Source organism: Polistes fuscatus, unplaced genomic scaffold, assembly GCF_010416935.1.
Source record: "Polistes fuscatus isolate 324 unplaced genomic scaffold, CU_Pfus_HIC Scaffold16, whole genome shotgun sequence".
NCBI classification, from domain to species: domain Eukaryota; kingdom Metazoa; phylum Arthropoda; class Insecta; order Hymenoptera; family Vespidae; genus Polistes; species Polistes fuscatus.
In genome coordinates, this window is record NW_025113064.1 from 3,970,005 (window position 1) to 3,990,560 (window position 20,556).

At 29.8% G+C, this 20,556-nt stretch overlaps 1 pseudogene; it reads right to left on the minus strand.

The window, feature by feature from the left end:
* Nucleotides 1-3,000: 3,000 nt before the first annotated feature.
* On the minus strand, nt 3,001-14,036 carry LOC122514801 (annotated as a pseudogene).
* Nucleotides 14,037-20,556: the final 6,520 nt, after the last annotated feature.

Genomic DNA, 20,556 nt, shown 5'->3' on the forward strand with positions numbered 1-20,556 from the left:
ATGTGCATTACAAAGAAAGAAAGAAATAAAGAGGAAGATAGAAATAGGGGTAGGGCGGGGAAGTTAGACGAGAAGAGGAAGAGAAGGGTGGTGGTTGGTAGTGGTGTACGCCCTTTTTGTCTCGTTCAACCCATCTCTTTCAACCTTCCTTTTCTACCCTTGTTTTGAACCCTGCACCACCTACAATATCTAGTAGCTTTCCCCACTACCATCCCCCTTTTTCCTCCTCTTCTCTTCCCTACTAGGACAACCATCCCTTTTACCCTTTCTTTCTCTTACTTCGTTGCTTCTTTCCTGTTGCTCAAGCGAAAAACGAATACGTTTTGATAAGCCGACTATTTTCTTTATATTTTTTTTATTTTCTTTTCCTTCGTACGAAGGAGGATAGTAGTCGTCGTCGTTTTACGTCAGAGGTCGTTCCTAAATCAGAATGAAAAAAAAAAGGGAGGGAAGGAAGGAAGGTAGAAAAGAAAGAAAGTTGTTCTAACGCTCTGATAAAATAGAGATACAAAAGAAAATGAAGTGAGACGAAAAATAAGAAAGGAAGAAAGGAAGAAAGGAATGAAGAAAACTCGTCGGATTATTATCATTCGTTAAATGCCATAGAGATTAAGAGATGTGTTTGTAAGAAAGAGAGAGAGAGAGAGAGAGAGGAATGATGAAATTCAAAAGGTTCTCTTCTTATTTTATTTTGCTTATGATTCGTCATGACAATACTCAACGGTTTAACGCGGTAAGATTATTAATTATTAAAACTGTACGTAGTTCGAATAAAACAAAAACAAAAGAGTAATCTTAACATTATGCTTGCGTTTATAATTTTTCGTTGGTCTCGATGACGTCATATGACTCGATAACCAAAGGTCGTATGTTTAATGTATTGTTTAATTAGTACGTTTTCAAGTTCGTGTGTTTAATTGTTCGAATGATTCACTCGGGAGAGACGTTTCAAATCGTAGTTTTGTTTTCATCGAGAATCGAGAATGGTCGAAAAAAAAAAATTATCGTTAACATCGAGTTTCTCGATGTTATTTATTTATGTCTCTTTATTTTTATTTTTTTCTTTTCTTTTCTTTTCTTTTCTTTTCTTTTTCATACATAAATGATGTGCCATGAAAATGTTAATCCCTCGTTCGAGAAAATATTGAATTAAATAATAAGCCTTCGAGGAAAGAAAAAAAAGGGGAAAGGAAAAAAAAGAAATATGAGATACAAGAAAAATATCGAGAAGGAAGGAAGTGTCGTCGAACGAAACACGGATTGAAAACGAATTAATCGAAAAAAGTATGTGTATGCGAAAAATGGGATAGCGCCAGAGAAAGAAACAAAAAACTGGTGTGTGTACTTATGTACGCACGTAAGAAGTTACACTTCTTTGCCGTACCAAAACGAATATAACCTCAATAACCTCAAAAATTACTTCAAAAAAAAAACTTCAAAGAAAAAAAATAACTTAAAGAAAAAAATAATTATTATTATATATATAAGAAAGAATAAAAAAAAGAAAAAGAAAATATCAAAATATAGATATCAGCCCACACTAAATATAAGAAAGATATATCTAATTACTTCACGCGTCAACAGCCATTTGGCCAGTCAACGCGGGCCAAACCCGGCACTTTTTTAGTATATGCTTCAAAATTTGATGTAAGGGTAAGTTGACGACGCTGAATCGAATGGTGCTAATTATAATAAAATCAGCAACCGGCATCTTGGGGAAAAAGGGTAAAAAAGGGTAAAATATAGCCTTATCTTAGAATCTAGGCATTTAATCGAAAAAAGTTTTAAACAAAAGTTGTAGAGAATAAAAATATACATAAAAAATGTTCTATAAGTTATCTTCGTATTTTCAAAAATAAGCGAATAAAATTGGATTGAAGAAGGGAAAAAAATTGTAAGAGTGGGAGAAAGCAAGCTTATCCCTCCGTCGCGTTTTACACGCGAGCGAGCTAGTATGCGTGCGAGCGTCCGTGTGCACTAATACACAAACGAAGGATCTTCGGCAATCTTCGGGACTCTCGGTCTTGAATGAAAGTGCGAGTGAGAGAACAAACCAATATTTCTCTCTTTTTATTTATCATGCGATAACGAGTATTATTGTCCTTGGCCATCGATTGTTGAGCGTTCTGATATTTCTCTCTTTCTATTTTTTCACTCGGTAGCCAGAATTTTACGTCTTGGCCATCGAGCGTCGAGCGTTTTGTATATCTATATATATCGGCGTAAAAGCGCGGCATTTTTAAATCGAATCTTGATGCTTATGGAACGCCGTTTCTTTATTTATTGTCAAAAATAATGAACCTTGAGTAAAAAAAAAATAATTCACTTTAACAGAAACTATTATTGTTTAGTTGAGAGGAAAAATAATGAATTAATTTTGTGTCTCGCCATAAAATTAATTAGAATAATTTATTGATATAAATTTTTTGCCTCACAAAAATTTATTTGTTTATCAAATTGAATACGTATTCTCTTTAAGACGAAAATTAAAATTTAAATATTTTTCCTATTAAATTATGTATTTTATAAAATTTTACATTACTGACTTTTTGTCTCGTAAAAATTTATTAGTGTATCAAATTAAATACATATTTGAAAAAGAAGAATTTTATATCCACACATAAAATTAATTCAAGATATATATGAAAGGATATTCTAAAAACGTGGAATTTATTTTTTGTCTATACATAATTTTAATTCATTTTTATTATGTTATAAGAAAACAGTAATGCATTCCGATTCATCTTCGAAGTCTTAAGAATTGTACCAAAAATATTGAGCAATTATCAATTGGTGCGTTAGCGTAAGTAGTAACGTCTTCGCTTCTCGCGCTGGTTTATTAACGTTCGATTCTTCGTGGGGGAATTATTTTCCCCCGATTCAGCGTCGTCTATTTACCCTTATATCAAGTTTCCACCTTCTTTCCTGAGATAGGCAGGAAACGGCCCTTGTTGACTGGACTATTATTTGGCAATTATTGAATAGCAATATATATTGTAATAATGGAATAAAAATTAAATAAATTATCGAACTTGAATTGACTATTCTTGGACACGTAAAAATGCATATTATACCTACTATAAACATTTACATGGATAACAAATATTATCACGATCTATGTATAAATTAATTATCGATACAATATATATCGTATTCTATTATATTATCTATCTTATATTGTAAAATTATTATTACATAGATGGATGCATCGTATGTTTCGGATTTTGTTTTGGTATCCTTTCGACTACATCTTCCTCGACATCTCTCGAAATTTGATTCCATTTATCATCATTTTCTGTATCGTCGTTATCATGGACGGAATTTCTCCTATAACATGTAAAAGAATATATAAATTTTTGCAATAATAGAAAACAAAATCGATTATGCAGTATCAAAAAGTAAAATTTCAACAACATAATAAACGTACGAATTTTAGTTTGATTTTTATAATATAAACGAATTATAGAAAATAAATATAATTTAGTAATGAAATTGATAGGAGATCGTTAACTAACATGTATTTATTAATAGAGGGAAGGAACAAAGATTTGGGACAGTCTTTGAAATACGGCCAACACTCTCCGTGTAATTTCCCTCTATTTTCGGCTTCGACGTATTCGTTGAGAATATTAGCGAATGGCGATTTGCTGGCCCTAATAAATAATCGAATAATAATTTCGTTAAAATAGATGAACAATTGTATATACATATACGCATATATATTTCAAACGAACCGATAAATAAAAAAGAAAAATTCATTTTATTGATCATACGTGAGAAGTAATTTTAACATTTCCCCAATGAGCCCAAAATTGTTGAGAGGATGACCATGAACTTCGCAAATGGCTCTTAAAAGGCAAGCTTTCCCATCTAAGCCCAAAGTGCTCAACATATCCTCGGCTGTCCCATAAAGTAAAGCTCTTTCTCCACCGTGGAAAGCATCTTTTGGAATTTCCATGGTATCCCTTTTGTGAAGTCTTCGTTTTATAAATGCTGCTATGAAATCTGCCATAATCATGCCAGCTTTTCTACCGCGTGCACTTCTGTCGAAGGCTGGTGCAACGCACCATAAGGATTTTCATTGTCCGTTAGTCCTAATTTATCGAAGTCGACTGTAAGTAAAATGATAATATAATGATATTGGCATATATACGTATACATATTAGTTCATTTGCCAACGTGATTGCTTCCACTTATTTCAAAAAGAAAAAGAACAAGAAAAAATAGGGAAAATTTAGTCAATTTCTATAGATTATATATAGTAATATAAATAATAATAAATAATAAACACACACATATATATTGTAAAGATATAATTACATTCTACGTTACGTATAATTAAATAATAAATTATATTATTAAATAATTATATATAAAAATTGTATGTTGTTACTTTACGTGATGTTCAAAGTTATTATCAAATTAATATTTGAAATATCAAGAAATATCGTAAAATTTTTCAAAGTGTATTCTAATCGATTTGAATTTATAATCATTCAATGTATCGATCATCATCATCATCATCATCAGCCTATACTGTCCACTGCTGGACAAAAGCCTCTCTAATATTGAGAGGTTTTTAGCCTTAATCTTCCTCGCTGGCTAAAGACGTGTTGGAAGATGGTGTAAGGATGGTGTGTTAGGGAAATTTATAGGTTTAGACAAGGATACTGGATGGGACAATGGATTCCCCTATGGTCTTGGGAGATAATCCAAGGCTTGCGTAGGCAGGGTCGCATCCCTGAAGTAGGTTTATCCTCCACCGGGATCGTGCAGGAGTACCTACCCGATACCTTGAATGTATCGATAGTTCAAACAAATTTCAACTTACTAGTAAAGGGTAGACTAATAGTCATGTTACTTAAAAATCCGTAAGGTGGATATCTGACAAAAGGTAATGCCAACGTAGGTGTTATAGTCATTACTGTGCCAGGTGGTAAAGCTATTCGACCATCGTTCGTTATCCAAAGTACTCTTTTTTGTCGATGATGATTATCATCACTGTATTCGTTTCTTGAACTCGAATAGGATCGTTTTAAAACGAGAAGAACGAACAATAATACCAGTGTCTTCCTCCTCATATTGAAACTTTGCTAAATTCTGCAACACAGAAATAATCAGCATTCTTAATTCAATTGAATAATTCGAGCATTGGAAAAGTAATTTGATTTCGAAAAAAGAAATCAACTTGAATACGCGAATTAATTTCATTACTTTTAAAGTATAGCAAAAGAAACAAAACTGCATAATCACGTTGTGCGTTTAAAATGATTGTCACGATTTATAGCACACAGTTAACGAATTCGATTGGTTTCGATTTGAAATAAACATTCATTGTTTTCGTTTAAAAAAAAACAAATCGATTGTTTCAACAACGTTGACGTGACTGGAAATAATTATCTATAGAATACATTCGAACCATCTTTCTTTCTTTCTTTCTTTCCTTCGTCCCATTTAATAAAATGTAATATAAAATAAATTAAATTTTTAATTATCCCAATTAAAAATAATCCTTACGATATGTTTATCGATGATATATGTTTATCAAATCAATTAGTATAAAATGATTATAATAATCGATTAGACGTTAGGAGGAAAACGATTGATGTTAGAATTTATTGAACGTGTCAATAAAAGTGTTTAGTTTCAACACTCGTCAATACTATAAACTTATCTTACGAATAGTTGTTATATACGATAGTAGTAGAACGAATGACCAGTTTGCAAACGTTGGTTCGATGTAACAGTATGTAATAGCCTGCGAAATCATCGTCTAGAGTGACCAAGCCAGTAGAGATTCGCTCTAGAAAGAAGTCAAGGTGTACTTTACGTCCGAAAGGATTTCTTTATGGAGCAAAAGCCTAACGTGATATGCCAACAACACCTTAACGTATCTCGATTAACAGTTTGATCGTTTTAAGAGTAGTTGGTTACCGGTTATCGCTAGTATCACCTATAGTTACTTACATTTCATTTATTTACCTACTTTCTATTATTTTATACAACAATTCTTCACAAAATGAGAGAGAGGGAATCAATTATTATTTTAATATTGAAAATTTTCTCGGATTTTTTTTCTCTGACAAGGGTGAACCAACAAAGTTGATGCATTTTTTAAATTAATATTTCACTTGCATATATAATATAAAATAATTTTTATTGACTTGAAGAAAATTGTCTGCACCATTCGAAACAATAAAAGCACGAACTTTTGATTCATTTTAAATAAAATAGGCTAAGTATTATATAGAAATATTATTATATCTTTATGTTATAATAGTAGACTTATTATTATTAATGAAATTTTCAAAATTAAGTTTATATATTTTTTAGCATGAAAAAAACGTACGTGTGAATAGATAAAACAGATACTTTACACGTTATAAATATTCTACAATACTATAAATACAATTGAATTCATTTTGTTTAAATGTAATAAAATATAAATGATGGGAGAGATAAATATGTAACAAAATGATAATACTCGAGAGTGAACGTTATTATGATTTTTATGAGGAAAAAAGAAAATAAAATTTGGTCTGTTGTGATTTGATGTCAACCCATAGGAAACCTATGGGGGGAAGGGAGAGGTGGCAAGGGGGGTTTACACGTGGAAAGACAACGTGACCGTCGATATAACGACTATCATCGAACTCGGTTAAGAAGACTGCGAGGAAAAAGGTAAGGAGATGGATAAAAGGGGTGGAAGAGGGGGGAAGAAGGTTGGAAAGAGTTGAACGAGCACCGCAAGAATACAAATTCTAACGACCTGAATATTTCGACGTACCATCTTGAATTGGACCGGTAGTAAACGAATCAAACGACTTTGCAATTTGGTATTCGTGGATCGATTCCTGTTTTTGACTATAAACCGTTAATCTCGTCTTGTTTTTTCAATTCTAAAATTAGGATTTTTTCCTCTTCCTCTTCTTCTTCTAACGTTGTCCTAAATACTAATTACTTGACTTTATTTTTGATCAATTTTATACGCTCACGATATATTTTCTTTTCTTTTTTAATTATTTTATATTCAATTTATTTTTTTATTAAATACACTCATTGTTATTTAAGTAATATGAAATACAATGTATTGTAATGCACGTGAAATTTATTAATAATAATAATAATAAGACGATCTAATATATATTCTATTTTTCTTTACTCACTTTTAACTACAAATTTATTCAATGATTTTGTTTTATTTAAATTTTATTATATATGTTTCATTGTCATTTAGGTAATATGAAATACAATGTATTGTAATGCACGTGAAATTTATTAATAATAATAATAATAAGACGATTTAATATATATTCTATTTTTCTTTACTCACTTTTAACTACGAATTTATTCAATGATTTTGTTTTATTTAAATTTGATTATATATGTTTCATTGTCATTTAAGTAATATGAAATACAATGTATTGTAATGCACGTGAAATTTATTAATAATAATAATAATAAAACGATCTAATATATATTATTCTATTTTTCTTTACTCTCTTTTAACTATGAATTTATTCAATGATTTCTTTTTGTTTAAATCTGATTATATATGTTTCTTTCAATTAATCAATTATTCGATCAATTATTTTTCTAAATTTGATTATAGAGAGTTTTCGTGTTTAAATCGAGTTAATTTCCTTAAAAGGGTAATCTATGTTTCCAATTTAACGCTGATATTCCGTAATAGCGCACATGAATAACATTACCTACCCGGTATAATGATATATAATTATGGTTGCGATGGTATATGATTCGAATCACGTGTTAAATATATCTACCAGTATACGAATTCTAAACCAAGCTAATAGATTTCAAAAAAAAGACTGTCTTATAGAGAGAAAATAATCAAAAAAAGGAAGATAAGAAAAAATATAAGGATAGAATATTTATAAATAAATATTGAAATAAATCAATCACCAATAATCATGGTGTATCAAACAATTAGACGAAATATTATCTTTTTAAATAACGCTATGATAAACTAATTAATATATATAAATAAATTATATACAATAATTTTCAATGAAACGTGAATATATTTTTACTATATTTATTTATGAATATATTTTTGAATATATTTTTACTATAATATATTTATTATATTTTATAAACTTTTTCTTATTAGTTGTTGTTTCATTTTTTTTTCCTTCTGTTACGATCAATAACGGTATTTGTTGCGAGTCATACTCGAATGTTGGGTATCCGATCCAAATATCGCGAAGTTTTACGAGCAAAGGTGAAAAAAAAGGTGAAAAAAAAAAAGAAACGAACGTAGCTCCTAAAAGAAACGTCGAAAAATGTATTTCTCTCTCTTTCTCTCTCTCGCGGAGTATAAAAAAAAAAAAAGAAAAGAAAAGAAATATTTATATATAAAAGTTTATTACGCAAACAAGCATTATTATTACGTCCTGTTGAAAGTTATAAGCGTGGATGAATATACGCAACATACATATGTATATTATGGAAGGCTAACGAACTGGTTAGCTAACTCGCTAAATTAAATATGGAAATTTTATTCATTTTATTTGCATAATTTCTGGATAATATATATATATATTTTTTTTTATATCTATCGAGTATTGATTTAACCATACGATATGTGTCTAATTTATTTATTTTCTTATAGAAATTCACTAAATTCCTGACCCAGTGTCTCCCTTACATTCGGTTAACGGTTAGTCAATTGTGTTACGCATGTAAGTTTAGTTTTATCAAAATTCTATATAAAATATCAATAATTGTAATATAAATTCTATATAAAATGAATAATTGTAATATAAATTCTATATAAAATATGAATAATTGTAATATAAATTCTATATAAAATGAACCTTTTTTTTTATTTAATTTATTAATTTATCTATCGATTTTTAATTTATTCTATCGATTGTTTATACACTTGAGTGGATTGAAAAATTTTCAACGTAAAGTAGATTTTTTTTGCTGCTTTTTTTTAAAAACAAAATACAAATATCTTGTTTGTTTTTTTTTATTTTTAATTATAGATCAGATATTTAATATATAATTGATTGACATAAATCAATCGTGAAAGTTATTCGAAATTGAGTTGTTTTTTTTATATAGGACGAAATAGTTTTAATTACTTGCGTTAAAAATACGTGATGCGAATTTGTAATTTTGTCATACGTGATAAGCATCATCACGCGTTTGTAATTCGTTTCTTTTTTTTTATAATATATATATATAATAATGTATTAGATCTCTCCGAATCGGTATTATAATAAAATTCGTTTTCTTTTCTTTATGTTTAACGAAACATTTCAATTTATTAATTTATAGAAAGTATTTTTGTTTTTTATTATAATTTTATGAAATTGTATTCATCATTTCATCAACTTTACGTTCGAGTTATAACCTCGTATAATTTGATAATATATATAACGTAATGAATGTGTTAAAAAAAAATAAAAATGATTAAAAAATATATATATATACTATCGTATATTTTTCATGTATTTCATACATGAAATGTGATGCGAGATATAAATCGCGGCCTTCATATTTTATACTTTAATGATGCGATCGTGCAACATTTGAATTTCACGCGTTGCTAGACATACATTTTTTTTTTCTTTTTTTTCTTTTCTTTTACTGTTTATGGTTAGACATAATAACGATATAGTTTTTTTTTTTATTACCGAATAAGAATAATCTAATTAATCGAAAAAACAAAATTACATTTACTATTCATTTTTAATTTTCCCTTTCGATAGATATACTCATTCTTCAAAACGTTGAATTTTATTTTTAATAAATGTTAATTTTGGTAGTATTTATAAAATGATAAAAAACTAGTCAGAATAAAATGGCAAATGATTTACAAATTCCCCTTCCCTCCCCCCCATCTAACTCTTTAATTACGTTCTAAATTAATTGTTTTTTGAATTTGATAAAATCAGAGATGAAAAACGAATAACAAAAATGTATTCCCATATACTTATCTTTCGTGTTTGAAAAAAAAAATCTACGTTGATTGATTAAATAAGTTATTGTAATATCGAGAAGTAAACGTGTGTCGAAAGATTGACCGATTTATTACGCGTTTCTTATTTTACGACAATTTAATTTAACAAGAAGCAGGCCATATAAAAAAAAAACAAACAACAAAAAATAATAAAAAATTATTACGCGATGAGAGAACGTGATTACTATTTCTTGAATATTTACAATGACACTGATGTTTGCATTGAACTATTTTGGACTTTTCAATGAACGCACGATACGTATACTAATAATTTAAACAAAAAAAAAAATTACAAATTTATATATAATATTTAACTCCGCCTGCATGATCGCAGACCAGCGATCATGTTGCCGGTCCTAAGCCCGGGAAAAGGAGGAAGGTTGTTGGATCAGGTTAGCTCCCTACCCAACGTAAAAAAAAGAAATTTGCTCATAGAGAAGAGTTTTTGCCTCGGAACAGGACGGATATACAGATGACGACACATGCAAGAAAATGGACAAAGAAATGGAAGAAAGAACATATAATGCGTCTGGCTACATGGAACATCAAGTCATTCAATAATAAAGATCAAGAAACCCTGAAAGAACTGAAAGATAATAACATCGATATTTGCGCCTTACAAGAAACAAAAAGAAAGGCAAAGGACAAATACAGTACGAAGACTACTTAGTGATCTATAGTGGTGTAGAACAACAAATCAGGGCAAAAGAAGGCGTAGCCATCGCAGTGTCTAAGAAGTATCAAAACAACATACAAGAATGTAATACGTATCTTCACAATCTTGGTTGTAAAAATGGAAGCGGAAAATCAAAAATTAAATATAGTGTCAATTTATGCACCAGAAGATAATAAAACAAAAGAAGAAAGAGAAACCTTCTACGACCAACTACAAAATTTAGTCGGATCATTACCAAGTAACCAACAAATGATAATCCTTGGAGATTTTAACGCCCGCATCGGAAACGAAATAATACCTGGAATAAAACAAAGGTTCAACGAAAACGTGTTAAATGATAATGGAGAACTAATGACACAGTATGCACATTTAACGAGCTAAGGATTAATAATACATTTTACAATCATAAGGAACACTATAAATTTACATACAGCAACACCAGAGGCTTCAGGTCTACAATTGATTACATTGTTACCAACAGATACGTCCAACCAAACCAAATATTAGATATCAGGACGTTAAATTCCGCGAATGTAGGAAGCGATCATAGCCTGCTATTAGCAAAGATAAGAATGAAGTTTAAACCCCAAAGAAATCTTGCACGAGCAACTCAAGAATGAAAATAAACATCGAGTCACTATGGAACTTACCAACCAAACAACTATACGAGAACAGGTTGAAAGAAAAAATCGAAAAAAGCCCAATAAAAGAAGAAGATAACATAAACATAGCCTGGAAGAAACTAAGAACCAACATTTTAGAAGCTGCATATGAAGCCCTGGGAACACGAACTGTAAAAAACCGGGCTAGAATGATCAAAACTCCTTGGTTCCGCCCAGAGATTAAGGAAATATGCAAAAAAAAGAAAATAGCATACCTTAACTATAGGACATTAAGAACACCTGAGTCATACGAAACGTATAGACGAATCCGGAATCAAACAGCGACATTAGTAAGGCAAACAAAGCAAAATTATTGGGAGATTTTTCGAAAAGAATGGAGAGTGACTTCTATGGACTCCAAAAACAAATCTGGCGATTTATTAGAAATCAAAGAAAGGAGGTCAATGAAATGATAGAAACAAACCAGATCACAAAAGAAAATTGGATTAACTATCTAACAGAGCTCTATAAATCAGAAGAACCTCAAACGGAACTAAATACGCCAGAAATAATAACCAGAAGCGACATACAAATTGAGTCCAGTGATGTAGAAACAGCTATTCGAAGACTAAAGAATAGGAAGAGCCCAGGGCAAGATGGCATCCAAAACGAGCTAATAAAATATGGTGGTCAACGTCTCACACAACAAATAACATTCCTAATCCAAAAAATACTATGCCAACACAAAATACCTGACGAATGGCGAACTAGTACAACTATAGTTATGTTTAAAAAAGGAGACAAAAAGTGCCTACAAACTACAGGGGAATCAATCTTTAAACACTTCATTAAAACTAACGACAAAGATTATAACGAATAAAATTAACAGCTTAACGAACTAGAAGACGAACAACAGGTTCAGATCAGGCAGATCGTGCACAGACGCGGTTTTCATCATAAGACAGATAACAGAAAAATCAATTGAATACAACAGACCAGCATATGTGTGTTTCATTGATTGGAAAAGGCATTCGACCGAGTGCAGTTAAAGGATGTTATACACCCTCTATAACCGGCAAATTCCGAACAATCTTATCAAGACCATAGAGGACATCTATAGAAACAATAAGATCCAAGCAAAGATAAATGGTGCCTTGACTGAACCGATTGATGCAGGTCGTGGTATCCGACAAGGGGATTCCCTAAGTCCCCTGCTTTTTAACATCATTATGGACGAAATAATAAGAAACGTAAGACTGCTAAAAGGATATAAAATGGGCAACGAAGAAATAAATCCTATGCTATGCTGATGACGCTGTATTAGTGGCCGAAAATGAGGATGATCTACAACGTCTACTACACCGATTTAACTGCATAGCCAAATCATTCAACATGAAAATATCGGCCCAGAAAACTAAATGCATGACAACATCAAAGACGCCGTTAAGATGCAAACTGGAAATTGAAGGGAAGGTTATTCAGCAGGAAATGAGATTTAAGTACCTAGGAATAGAAATCTCAGGATATGGTGATGTTGAAGCAGAGGTAAGAGAACAGACAATGAAGGCATCCAGAATAGCGGGTTTTTGAATGACACAATATGGCGAAACAAAAACATTGACATAGAGACCAAAGCAAGAATCTACAAGGCAATGGTAAGACCTATTATGTCACATACCGCAGAAACTCGACCAGACACGGCGAAAACGAAACAGTTACTAGAGACAACCGAAATGAGAGTTCTTCGCAGAATAGCTGGAAAAACACTACTGGATCGAGAGAGAAGTGAAGATATAAGAAGAACATGCAAAGTGGAAAACATCAACGAATGGATACTAAAAAGAAAAAAAGAATGGAACGAACATATTAACAGAATGGACAACGGAAGAATTGTCAGAATTGCACGGGATAAGTCACCTGTAGGCCGCAGAAGCACGGGACGCCCACGAAAACGATGGTGCGACAATTTAACAGTGCAATAGGCAGAAAAACGTCGTTACGAAACAGGCAATTTGCCTAAACTAAAGAAAGAAGAAGAAGAAGATATAATATTTATTCGAGATAATGTTTAATGGTTATTTTATTTTTTCCTTTCCTCCCCCCCTTTTCTTACAGACTCTTGGGCTACTTTAAAACGTGCTTATGTAGTAGTAAATATTATCCACGTGGTATCTGCTTAATTTTGATATGCATATATATATATATATTTTTATAAACATTTTATAAAAAACAATTCATTATGCAATTTTAAAGTAAAAGTTTCAACGAACTTTTGTTATATTCTAATAAAATAATTGAGAATCAATTATTGATAAAAATCAAATTATTATAATCAATATAAAATAATATCTCTTTTGAGTATAAAATTTTAAAATATCGAATACCAACGTGTATATTAAATTGTATATTAATGCAAATAATTATTTATTTGTTTTCATAAAAATTCGGTTTGTTTTTTTTTGAAAAAAACGATAACGAAAACAATTTTTCTACCATAATAGGGATAATTTTATCCTTACGTCATTTTATATACACACGATATAAGTGATGATGATGATGATGTTAATAATAATAATAATAATAATATAGAAGATCTTCTTCCGCCAGGAGTGATGGCCGCAAAAAGCTAACAATTAGGATTCTTAACCGCTATAAAAGAGAAGAGAACACTGACAAATTGTAAGTACGTACCTTTAGCATGAAGTAATATTGAAATTTTGATCGGCTAAATGTTCGTCGAATAGAGTTGAATCCCCCTGTATTTTTTGTTCTTCTTGTAATTTTTGTTTTTTTATTATTTTATTATTCCCAATATTATTTGGGTTAATTTTGTATTCACACCGATTATTAACAGGGGCTATTATGGCATAATTTTTGGCACGCGGCTGCTTTTTAAAGCAGACCGCTATTAATATTATTTAGAATTTTTTATTGTTGTTGTTGTTGTTGTTGTTAATTTATCACCCACTATTATGAATAACGTAATAATATCGTTAAATTTCTCCTCGTACGAATATCGTTGAAATGTTTGAACATTTGCACGAACGTTTATCAATTGACAACAATTTGACTGTGTGTGTGTGTGTGTGTGTGTGTGTGTGTGTGTGTGTGTGTGTGTGTGTGTGTGTGTGTGTGTGAGAAAGATATTAAAACACGACGAAATAAAATCAATCGAAAATTATATATCAATAAAAATAAAGTAGATATTATTAGAAGAAATATCATCGATGGAAATACTAATCTCGATTATTACGAATCGCGAACGGAAAGATGATACAACGGCACTCTCTTGGAATATGTTACAACATTTCTATCACACACGAAGTGTATTTTTTTTTTCTTAGATAGATGATAGATTTAAATCAGAATACGTTCTGAAATGATCTCGGATTTCTATGATATTATTTTTTAATTATATTTGCCTCTCTCTGTTGCAAATTGTTTATTACAAAAATATAATATAAAAATGAAAGAGAAAGAAAAAGTAGAAAATTTTTGTTATTCGCGAATAACTATGACGACGAATGATGACGAATGATGATGATGATGATGATGAAAAATTAAACGTAGTTACACGAATAACGTCGATTTTCAGACTGACCGCGCTTTATTCGAACACTTCGAAGTCCTTCCGCGTTCTATCTACGAGTTTGTAGAATAGTGTGTACCGATCCGCATCACGAATGTATCCCCACTATATCTGTTTCCTTTTTTTCCTTCTTTTTACCCCTACCATAACATCCTTTCGAGATGGTGGTCACGCACTCGCACCTTCGACGCATTCGAATAAACTTTTTCCCTTCTCTTTTCGTTCCTTCCTCAAATTTATTTTTGACATTATTTTTGTATTAAATAAAAAACAAAACAAAATAAAAATAAACAACCGTTAAACGTTAACCCTTCTTAAGTAAAAATTTATATAATAAAGTAATTATTTTTTTCTATATGGAATATATTATAATGTTTGTTTGTTTTTTTTTTTACAGTTATATTTTATGAACTTTTATTAAACATTGTATTATTCCTATGTGTTTAGAATACGTCGAGCATCTAAATGTTTATACTTTGTTCCTATAAATTAATAAAAAAATAGAATTATTTTTGTGATCGGTGACCTATATAGGCTAAGACACGCGCCATTGCAATTATTTATAGAATTTTGTTTTAAAGCATATTTTATGAACTTTTATGATACATTGTATTATTCCTATGTGTTAAGAATACGTCGAGCATCTAAATGTTTATACTTTGTTCCTATAAATTCATAAAAATAGAATTATTTTTGATCACTGACTTATATAGGTGAGGACGCCATTACAACTGTATTTTCTAAAGCACATTTTATGATTTTACGATTTTCATTTAATTATTTCGCGTTTCATTTTGCCAACAAAATTTGCGTCGAACTTAAAGGGAAAAAAAGGATAAAAAAAAAACAATTCTTGCTTTATTTTATATTTTATCGATAAAAAGAGAAAATCAATTTGACCATCCACGTGGTGTACGAAACGTGGTTTTGTTTGCTTCTTTTCTTTTCTCATTTTCATCTTTATTCACTTCTTTTAATTCTATTTTTTATATAAACCCCTTAACGAAATAATAATAATAATAACAAAGAGAATGATCTGCTTAAGATTAATCGGAAATATTATTATATTTTTTTTCTATGGCACATGTACATAATGATAATTATTATACACGCTAAATATTAACTTGAAAAATATCGTTATTCGATCGTTTCTTTTTATTTTTTCTATTTTATTTCTTTTAAATTAATCCTGCGTCGTCAATGGGTGGCGGGGGGAGGGGTGGGTTCGATTATTTCGATGTTATCGTTATTTAAAAGAACAAAATTTAGAAATAATTTATTAATACTCTTCGGGATGGGGAAGAGGGGTTTTGCTAGAATATTATTTAATATAATAAATGTTGTTATTTATATAATTAAAATTGAAATATAAAAATAATTATTCAAGCATGTGGCTGGCTGGGTTCCACGTTTTTCCGACGAAGGGTTAATTTTTGTATTATTCTTCTTCATTCATTAGAATTATTTTCTTGTAAGAATTAAAGGAAGATGTAAAAAGAATCAAGAGATAGTATTAATTATTCTGTATTATCTCTTTCTTTCTTTCGTATCATCGTTTCTTCCTTTTCTTTTTATTTTCTATTAATTTCATTTTCTTAACGAGTAACATGAAACAACACTGTAACAATTTTTCGCTACGTTTCTTAAATGTTTCAAATTTTACTAAAGCGCAATGAAAAAAAAAAAAAGAAAAAGAAAAAGGACAAACAATAATCAAAAATGCTTCTTTTACAAAAAAAGTTCTGAGATAATAATTATAATGTAATAATAATCTTAACATATATATATGAAATGATAAGACAATAATAATAATAATATTAATGATAATAATGCTAAAATAATATTAATAATAAAAGGATAAGAATAATATATATAATTGTAATAATAATAATAATACAATTAGTTCATTAGGTTCGAAAGTAATAATAATAATAATGATATTAGCATCGGTTATAATGCAAAAAAAAAAGAAAAAAAAGAAGAAAAACATAAAACCTATTAGGTGTACAAATAAGTTTCCGCCGTTTTTTTATTAAAAATTAAGTATTTATTCTAGAAGAATGGTAATTTTAAGGTTATTTGAAATACTGTCCATCACTTGCAATGACTTTTTCCCATCCCTCAGGCAACATTCGGATCCCACGTCGGAAGAACTCCTTGTCTTTTGAGGCTATCCACGAATCAACCCAATTTTTGGTATCTTCATATGATTTGAAACGCTGCTCGGACAGAGCATGTGCCATGGACCGAAATAGGTGATAATCGGACGGTGCAATGTCTGGTGAATACGGCGGGTGGGGTAACACTTCCCAATCAAGTGTTTCCAAATACTTTTTCACGGGAGCCGCTACATGTGGACGAGCATTGTCATGCAGGAGAATAATTTTTTCGTGTCTAGAATAGTACTGAGGGCGTTTTTCCTTCAGAGCTCGGCTCAATCTTATTAATTGTGTTCGATAGAGGGCTCCGGTGATTGTTTCGCTCGGATTAAGCAACTCATAATACACTACACCCAGCTGATCCCACCAAATACACAGCATGAGTTTTTTTCCGTGAATATTCGGTTTTGCTGTTGATGTTGACGCATAGCTTGGTAATCCCCATGATTTTCTTCTTTTTGGATTATCATAATGTATCCATTTCTCGTCACCAGTGATGATACGATGTAAAAAACCCTTTTTTTTATGTCTAGCAAGCAGTATTTCACTTGGGCATAATCGGCGTTCAATATCTCTCGGCTTTAATTCGTACGGAACCCAATTTCCTTGTTTATTAATCATTCCTAATGATTTTAAACGATGTGAGACTGCTTGCTGAGTGACTCCTAATGTTACAGCAAGTTCTTTTTGTGTTTGAGATGAATCTTCCTCCAATATTTCCTCCAATTCTACATCCTCGTAAATTTTTGGCCTTCACTGCGATCTTTGTCTTCTACGTCGAAATCACCGTTTTTAAACTTTTGAAACCACTCACGACACGTTCTCTCACTCAAAGCAGTCTCTCCATATGCTTCTACGAGCAATCGATGCGCCTTAGCAGCAGATTTCTTTATATTAAAGAAGTAAACTAATATTTCCCGCAAATGACGCTTATTTAGCTCAAATTTGGACATATTCAACTAAAAAAAATTATATTTTACCAATATGAAATCAATAATATTAATAGGTTATGTTGTTCTTAAACGTCCAAACTAATTTTTAGGCAGGATATCATTTGCGAAAGTAAACGGAAACTCCGCGCCGCGCTATCTACATTAAAACGGCGGAAACTTATTTGTACACTTAATAATTGTATATTTATCGTTTGAAAATATCAGACAGTTATAGGAGATTAATAATAGTCATCGTCGGTTGTGTTTAAGTAGTAAGTACAGTTTAAATGCGCAATTGGGCCTTAAGTCTGAAAAAGTCAATTATAAATATATATATATAAATATATATTTAATAAATTTATTAAATTTTTGTTAAATTTATTTTATAAATTTATATAAATATATATATTTATATAAGGGAGGAAAGAAACAACAATTATATTTATATTCAAACAAACTTAAGTAGAAACGCAATATCTTTCCTTTTTTCTTTTCTTTCTTTTTTTTTCTTATCCTTTTGGAAATTGTAATAAATTCCAAAATTACATACAGTATTTCAACATTTTATATTTTCTTTTTTTTTTTTTTATTGATATATTTGTTCCAACGTTGATCATCATAAGATAAAATAAAGGAAGAATTTTAAATATCGTTGGAACGTTAACAAACGGTACTCGCAATTATTCAAAGAAGAACCACCGGCGACTCGTTTTCAAGGTAAATTATTTTCTTTTTCTTGTTTTTTTTTTTTTTCTCGTTTTCGTTTGATTCGTTATCATTTTTAGTGACCACACATCGTCGTCAGTCGTTTTTAGAAACAGAGATCTTTGATAAATTATCTTAACTCTATTTATTTAATATTTCTTGTTCTTCTCTTTTATTTTTTTTTCTTTCCTTTTTATATTTAAAAGGCACCCGCGCGCCACTTGTAATTTTGTACTTTTTACAAAAAACGCATTACATATTTTGTGTGATAATATACAAATGAAATCGACCTTTTTTACTCTATTTAACTTGTTGGGAAAGTATAGGAGAAAAGTGATTCCTAAAATCCCATATTAAAAGATAAGAGTAAAAAAGAAACGCACTCGTACAAACAAACACACACACACATATATTATTTACACGCAAACATTCCTCCTAATTCTAATAATTACAAATGACGTGACCGTGTGATTTAACGATTATTCGGCAAATTCTTTTTTCTTTTTTTCTCCAAAATCATTTTTTTTTTATTTATAAGCCCGTTTTGTACATTACGAAGAGGAAACAAAAAATTGACGAATAAATATATGCGTTGTATAGGCTCTTTTCTTCGCTAAAAAAAGAAAAAAACACATATAAGTTTCTCACGTTGAAAAAAAGACGGTCAAATTTCGCTTGTCTCTTAAATCTCACGGAGGAAGAAGAGAAGTTCTCTCTCTTTCTTTTTTTTTCTTTTTTTATTTCGATTTGAAAAAACTCGACTAGCATACGAAATAATCTTTTTTTTTATTACGATTTCGGTCGCGAACTGGAACTCGAAAAGAAAGAGGGAATAATAATAATAATACATTGAATTTAACATTTCGTCGTATCATTCTTAAAATTATTTTCTATTATTCCTAATATTATTATTATTATTATTATTATTATTATTATTATTATTATTATTATATTATCATTTATCGTTTATGGCAGTGAGTGATTAATTTTGAAATAATAACAGAAAATGGGATGTATATCAATAAAATCCCTTTTTTCTTTTCCAACTTCTTTTTACTCATTACATAAATCAATAAAAATTAAATTTAAAAGTGAAACAGAAAAAAAACCCTTTTCTTTCTCGTTCCATATCGCGCGCATTGGAATTGAAAGATGTGATCATCTTATCGAGTCTCCTTCACAGATTTCATTAATGTCTATTTATCATTCTTTCACTATTTTTTCTATTTGTTTTAAATTATTTACTAAACGTTCGTTATCAATAGTCAACGAGTTTTATTTCAATTTTCTTAAAATTAGATTTGTTTTTATTTCTTTTCGTTAACAATCAATAGTTTCATGTATACCTACTATAAATCAATTCATTTTCTTTTTTTTCTTTTTTTCCCCTTTATCCAGACATTTCTCTTTTCTTTTCTTTTTTCTGTATTTAATATTTCAATCGAATGACAATTTTATAAATTACTCTACAAAGAAATATATACTATATCATGAAATTTTTCTTGCAAGATATCAAAACTTGAAACTCATTTTACTTGGATTCTAAAGTTACTGTGTAAAATATTCTTTAATAATTAGTCAAATAAACGAAACAAGAATTAATCTGAGAGAGAAAGAGAGAGAGAGAGGGAGAGGTACGAAATGACAAGTTTTTTTTAAACAATTATCACTTGATAATTTAGTTATATTATATTGCTATTCGATAATAACGTAAAAATATTTTGATTAAGTACTTAAAGTATTACAATTCCTTAAATCTTCTAACGAAATCTATTTTCATTTTTTAGAATAGTGCTTCTTTATACAAAAAAAAAAAAAAAGAATAAAAGAAGCAAAAATCTAAATGTTTTTCTCTTATACCCTAATGAATAAATATTCGAATTCTAATAATAATAGTAATTA